Raw genomic sequence first — 6,177 nt, forward strand, 5'->3', positions numbered from 1 at the left:
ATCTCTTATGGTATATATGGTTCACAAATATTTTCTCTCATTCAATAGATTACTTTTTTATTTGTTGATTGTTTCTTTTGCCATGCAGAAACTTTTCACTTTGATGTAGTTCCATTTGTTTATATTTTTCTGTTTTTGCTTATACTTTTGTGTCGAAACCACAAGGTCATGGCCAAGAACAATGTCAAGGAGTTTTTCTCTGTTTTCATCTAAGAGTTGTTAGCTTCAAGTCTTACTTGTAAGTCTTTAATCCATTTTGAGTTGATTTTTGTACATGGTATAATATGGAGTCTAATTTCATTCTTTTACATGCAGATATTGTGTTTTCTCAACATCATTTATTGAAGTGACAATCCCTTCCCCACTGTGTATTCTTAGTGCCTTTTTCTTTTCAAAGATTGGCACCTGAGCTGACATCTGTGGCCAATCTTCTTTTTCTTCTCCCCAAAGCCCCCAGTACATAGTTGTGTACTCTAGTTGTAGGTCCCCTGGTTGTGCTATGTGGGCCGCCACCTCAGCATGGCCTGAGGAGTGGTGCTAGGTCTGCAACCAGGATCCGAACTGGCAGAACCCTGAGCTGGCAAAGCTTAATGACTCGGCCATGGAGCCAGCCCCTTCTTAGTGCCTTTGTAAAAATGTTAGTCAGGTTTATTTCTGTTCTCTTTTTTTCTTTTTTTAGTGTCCTACGTCTTTTTTATGCCATTACCATATGGTTTTGATTACTATATCTTTGTAACCCAGCTTGGAATCGGCTTTGTTCTTCTTGATCAAGATTGCTGTAGCTATTTGGAGTCTTATGGGTTCCATGCAAATTTTAAGATTTTTTTCTATTTTCTTGGAAAAATGCCATCGGATGTTGATAAGCATTGCTTTGAATCTGTAGACCATTTAGGGTATAATGGACATTATAACAGCATCGATTCTTTCCATGCTTGAGCACAAGATATCTTTCAGCTTATTTGAGTCTTCTTCAGTTTCTTTTATCAATATTTCATAGTTTTCAGTGTACAGATTTTCACCTCCTTTAGTAAATTTATTCCTAAATATTTTATTCTTTTTGATGCTATTGTAAATGAGATCTTAATTTCTTTTTCAGGTAGTATATTGTTAGTGTATAGAAATGTAACTTATTTTTGCATATTAATTTTATATCCTGCAAGTTTATTGAATTCATTTATTGGTTTTAACAGTTTTTTGTGGAGTCTTTAGGGTTTACTATATGTAAGATCATGTCAACTACAAACAGAAAAAATTTTACTTCATCCTTTCTTATTCAGATGCCTCTTATTTATTTTTCTTTCCTAATTGTTTGGCTAGGATTTTAGTCCTATGTTAAGTAGAAGTGGCAAGAGTGGTGCCCTTGTCTTGTTCTTAATCTCAGAGAGAAAGTGTTCAGCTTTTTCTGTTGAGTATGATGTTAGCTGTGGGTTTGTCATGCATAGTCTCTATTATGTTGAATTGCATTCTTTCTATATCTAGTTTGAGAGGTCTTTTTTCAGTTTTATTGAGATATAACTAACATACATCACTGTATGAGTTTAAGGTGTACAGCATAAATGTTTGACTCACATATATTGAGAAGTGATTACCACAATAAATTTAGCTAGCATTCATTATCTCACACAGATACAATAAAAATACATGGAAATAAAATAATATTTTTTTCTCGTAGTGATAACTCAGAATTTACTCTCTTAACAACATTCGTATATATCACACAGCAGTGGGAACTATAGTTATCATGTTTGATCCTGAAATGATGGTAAGTGTTTTTCACATACTTTCTCTGTATCTATGGGAATGATTGTATGATTTTTATTCTTCATTTTGTTAATGTCACATTTATTGATTTCCACATATTGAAACATCCTTTCATCGCAGGGATATGTCCTACTCGATTATGGTATATGATCCTTTTAATATGCTGTTGAATTCAGTTTGCTAATTTTTGTTTGAGACTTTTTGCATGTATGTTTATCAGCAATATTAGCCTGTAATTTTCTTTTCTTCTAGCGTGCTAATCTGGCTTGGTAACAGGATAATTCTGGTCTTATAAAATGAGTTCGGAAGTGCTCCTTTCTCTTCCGTTTTTTGAAACAGTTTGAGAGGGATTGGTGTTAATTCTTCTTTAATCGTTTAGTCAGATTCACAAGTGAAGCCATCTGATCCTGGACTTTCATTTGTTGGAGGATTTTTGATTACTAATTCAATCTTATTCCTTGATATTAGTCTGTTTGGATTTTCTACTTCTTTTTATTTCTACTTTTTTGTTCAATTCATTTAAACGAGACAAAAACAAACAGCAATTTAACTATTTCTCCCATCTCCTTCCTCCCACCCCTGGCAACCACCAGTCTGGTCTCTGTATCCATGAGCTTATATCTATCTATTTATCTATCTATCTATAGTATATAGCATACATATCTAGCAGACATATTATAGAGTATATACATGGTGTATAGTACATAGTGTGTATAAATAGTGTGTGTTTGTATAGATATATTCCACATATAAGAGAGATCCTACAGTATTTGTCTTTCTCTGTCTGACTTATTGTATTTAGCATAATGTTCTCAGGGTCCAACAACATGGTCACAAATGGCAAGATTTCACTCTTTTTTATGGCTGAATAATATTACATTGTATATGTAGATATCATTTCTGTTTCCTCATGACAGTCTTGGTAGATTTTACATTTCTGGAAATTCATCCATTTCTTCCAGATCATCTAAATTGTTAGCATATAGTTGTTCATAATAATATGTAATGGGCCTTTTTATTTCTGTGGTATCATTTGTAATGTGTAATCTTTCATTTTTGATTGTATTTTTGACCCCTCTTTCTTTTTTTTCTTGATTAGTCCAGCCAAATTTTCGCCAATTTTGTTTCCCTTAAAAAAAAGAAGCATTTCTCAGTTTAATTGATCTCTTTTATTGTTTTTAGTCTCAGTTTTATTTCTACAACAAACTTAGGACTTAATTTATTCTTTTACTAGTTCTTTGGAAACTTCAAGGTTAGGTTGTTTATTTAAGGTTTTTTTTTTTTTAATGCAGACATTAGCTCCTATAAAATTTCTCCTTTTAACTATTTTCATTCCATCTCAAAAGTTTAGTATGTTGAAGTGTAGTTTGAGATTTTAAAATTTATTATATAAATTTATTATACTAAACAGAATAATTTCAACTAAAGCTTGCATGGTAATAACTTTATATTAGTCAACTTTCTCTTTCACCAGTCCCCTCTTTTCTAGTGTTAAAAAATATACAAGATGTTTCCATTTCCAACATAAAAACAAATTAATTAAAAATGGTCTAAGTTTTGGGAATTGTTACATTCAATGACTTGAATGAATCTCCAGACAAGTATGCTCAGTGAAAAAAAGCCAATCCTGAAAAATTATATAGTGTATAAAACTCCTCTCATATAATATTTATGTAATATACATAAATTCATGTAATTCATGATGGAATTATAGAGTTGAGAATAAATTAATGATTTCCACGAATTAGGGGAGGGTGTGTTGGTGTGGCAGTAAATGGCAAACTGATGGACTCTCATGGTAATGAACCTGATCTCTATCTTGACCACAGTGAAGGACACTCTAACCTACATTCATAATAAACTTACATAGAACTAAACGCACACACCTACACACATACTTTCGAGAAAAGTAAAACTAGGAAAATCTGAGAAATATTGATAAATTTTATCAATGTCTCTGTGTTGGTTATAATTCTTGTTCTTTAGTTTTATAAGATATCATCCTTGAGGAAAGATGGGTAAAAGTTACTTAGTATCTCTCTGCATTATATCTTACAATAGCATATGAATCTAAAATTACTTCTCAAAAGAAAAGAGTTTAAATTAAACAACAACAACAAATCAAGTGTTTATACAAACAACATGGGTGAATCTCAAAAACATGTAGAATGACAGAATTCTTACTCAAAACTGGATGCCATAGAACTCCACTAGTATAAACTTCCAGAAAACAAACTAATCCAAGATGGTAAAAAGTCAGAACAATGTGGAAGCTTCTGGGGTTTGGGGCAAGGATTAACGGGAATGGGCGTAGGAGGAAGAAATTTTCTGCAGGATAAATTCAACACACTACGTGGGTGTATGCATTTGCCAGAATTCATTGAGTGGTACATTTAAATTTGTGTATCTGACTGTATTTAAGTAAAAATATAGCATATGTAGTTTTACATACCAATTTTTTAAATTGAAAATATAGAAATAAAATTTAAAAATAAGCAAACAACTCTAGTTAGTTAATATTATATATCTATCCTCAGATGTTCAGGGGCTAAAGTGTACCAGTGTCTGAAATTCACTTTGAAACAAATAAAATAAATAAAATGGACTAAATGGAGAAAGGCATTCATAAATATATAGATATGTGATAAATAAAAAACAGTTAAATGAAGATAGAAATATGAGCATTGACGGTATATAAGTCTTTCAACTTATTCATTTATAAAGTAATTTTCATACTCCAATGTTGGGAGAAAAACAAAAATATCAAAGAATATATAAAAACAAAAGATGTAGCAGCGTGGGCGGGTCGCGCGGGCTGCGGAGAGGCGGGCCGGGCGCGGAGCAGGGGAGAGGCCCGCGGCGGCGGCGGCGGCGGCGGCGGTGGAGACTGGCCCTGGCGGCTCGGGCCCCGCATCGGAGCAGGCCTCGCGGCGCTCCCCTGGCCGGCGCGCTGGTCAGCGAGGCCCAGGCCGCCCGCCGCGGCGCGGGGAGCGATTGTTACTTTAGCTGATGGGTGCTTATCGGACGGCCCACATGGAGAAGAGCTTCATCGCTGCAGAAAGTGCTGTTGGACAGCGCTGATCTGGACTCCTGTCTTAGCCTTGGTTGTGGATGTCATGTTCTTGAAATCATGAATCCTGTTTATAGCCCTGGTTCTTCTGGGGTTCCCTATGCAAACGCCAAAGGAATTGGTTATCCAGCTGGTTTCCCCATGGGCTACACAGCAGCGGCTCCCGCCTACTCCCCCAACATGTACCCTGGAGCGAACCCCACCTTCCAAACAGGTTACACTCCTGGCACACCTTACAAAGTGTCCTGTTCCCCCACCAGTGAGGCAGTGCCACCATACTCCTCCCCGAGCCCCTACCAGACCGCCGTGTACCCCGTGCGAAGTGCCTACCCCCAGCAGAGCCCATACGCACAGCAAGGCACATACTGCACACAACCCCTGTAGGCAGCACCTCCTCACGTCGTCCACCACACCACGGTGGTGCAGCCCAATGGCATGCCGGCGACGGTGTACCCTGCACCTATCCCTCCACCTACAGGCAACGGGGTCACCATGGGCATGGTGGCTGGGACCACTATGGCGATGTCAGCAGGTACCCTGCTGACTGCCCACTCCCCAACTCCTGTCGCCCCTCACCCAGTCACGGTGCCCACATATCAGGCCCCCGGAACACCCACCTACAGCTACGTGCCCCCTCAGTGGTGATCACCCTGCGATGTTTGAGGATGGAGCTGTGCGGTCACATAATGGAGGTTCCACAGCTGGTGCTGCAGGCCTGGCGCCTCCAGCCCGGACTTTCTTCCTAATGCTCTGACACTTAGCTAGCACTCCTGCGGCCCGCCCGGCAGGTCCCAGCGCCATGAGTCTCCAGCTGACTCTGGGTTGTTCTTACAGCAAATCCTGTTTTGTGGGCTGCCTGGCAATTTTTTAGCTAACTATAGTGATAAAAAGGGAGTATTAATCTATTCAGAATCATATCTAGTTGAATGCATGTTTAAAAAAACAAACACAAAAACAAAGCTTGCTCAATCTACCTGCAGTGACTGATGCAAACCCATCATATGCAAAATCCAAAGGAATGGAAAGTGTTTTACAGCTTGTATCCCTAATGCACTGTTGTAACGTATGCAAAGTCTTAAAGTTGTGCGTGTTAAAGTGAATTTCTTCATAGAGCAAAACAACAACAACAACAACAACAAAAGATGTAAAGATTTTGAATAACTCAGTTACACAAATACACAATTTATTAAATGACTATTGATTACAACCCATAAATAAGTTAAAATAAATTGAATATTTATAAGGAAAAAATAAGAAAGAATTATGCATTTAGAAATTGAGAACAAGTCTTCTAAGTTGCTATAGGTTTAGGAAAACGTAAAAAGAAATATATCAAGAGTTACGAA

General features: G+C 37.2%; 1 pseudogene; it reads left to right on the forward strand.

Annotated features, from left to right (window-relative positions):
• The first annotated feature begins 4,885 nt into the window (after window positions 1-4,885).
• On the forward strand, window positions 4,886-5,935 carry LOC139043206 (myelin-associated neurite-outgrowth inhibitor-like; annotated as a pseudogene).
• Window positions 5,936-6,177: the final 242 nt, after the last annotated feature.

This window comes from Equus asinus, unplaced genomic scaffold (assembly GCF_041296235.1).
Source record: "Equus asinus isolate D_3611 breed Donkey unplaced genomic scaffold, EquAss-T2T_v2 contig_193, whole genome shotgun sequence".
NCBI classification, from domain to species: domain Eukaryota; kingdom Metazoa; phylum Chordata; class Mammalia; order Perissodactyla; family Equidae; genus Equus; species Equus asinus.